The sequence below is a fragment of the Egretta garzetta genome, unplaced genomic scaffold (genome assembly GCF_000687185.1).
Source record: "Egretta garzetta isolate BGI_Z169 unplaced genomic scaffold, ASM68718v1 scaffold470, whole genome shotgun sequence".
In the NCBI taxonomy this organism is placed as follows: Eukaryota; Metazoa; Chordata; class Aves; order Pelecaniformes; family Ardeidae; genus Egretta; species Egretta garzetta.
In genome coordinates, this window is record NW_009258298.1 from 18036 (window position 1) to 18872 (window position 837).

Genomic DNA, 837 nt, shown 5'->3' on the forward strand with positions numbered 1-837 from the left:
CGTGGGTGGGTGGGTGGAGAGGGGGGTGGGGGGTTGGAGCTGTGGAACCCCCCCCTCCCATCGCACCCACCTGTGGAGACAAAGATGTTGGCAATGATGACCAAGCCCGCCACGAAGAGGGCCACCATGAGTGACACCCGCCGGCCGACGTAGCTCAAGGCGACGGTCACCACCACCTTGGCCGGGAAATCAACGGCGCCGAAGATCACCTGGATGAGGTAAATGCTGACGCCAAAGTTCTGCAGGTCCATGGCCAAGCCGTAGTAGGAGAAACTGATGGAGAACCTGGAGCAGGGCGAGACAGAGGTGGCCTTCAGGTGGGGGGTGAAGCTCCCTGAGATGCCACCATGGTGTGGGGCAGGGTGGGGATGGCGGGTGGGGGAGGAGATGGCCATGGGATGGGTGGGGTCCACCCATTAGGTTGGGTTCCCCCATTGGTTGGGTCCACTCATGATTTGGGTCCACCCATGGATTTGTCCCACCCATTGGTTGGGTCCACCCATGGCTTGGGTCCCCCCATTAGGTTGGGCCCACCCATTGGATGGGTTCACCCATTAGGTTGGGTCCACACATTGGTTGGGTCCACCCATGGGTTCTTCCCACCCATTGGTTGGGTCCCCCCATTGGTTGGGTCCCCCCATTAGGTTGGGTCCTCCCATTAGGTTGGGTCCACTCATGATTTGGGTCCACCCATGGATTTGTCCCACCCATTGGTTGGGCCCACCCATTGGATGGGTCCCCCCATTAGGTTGGGTCCACACATTGGTTGGGTCCACCCATGGGTTGCGTCCCTCCATGGGTTGGGCCAACCAACCATCATCTCCCACCAGCCATCCA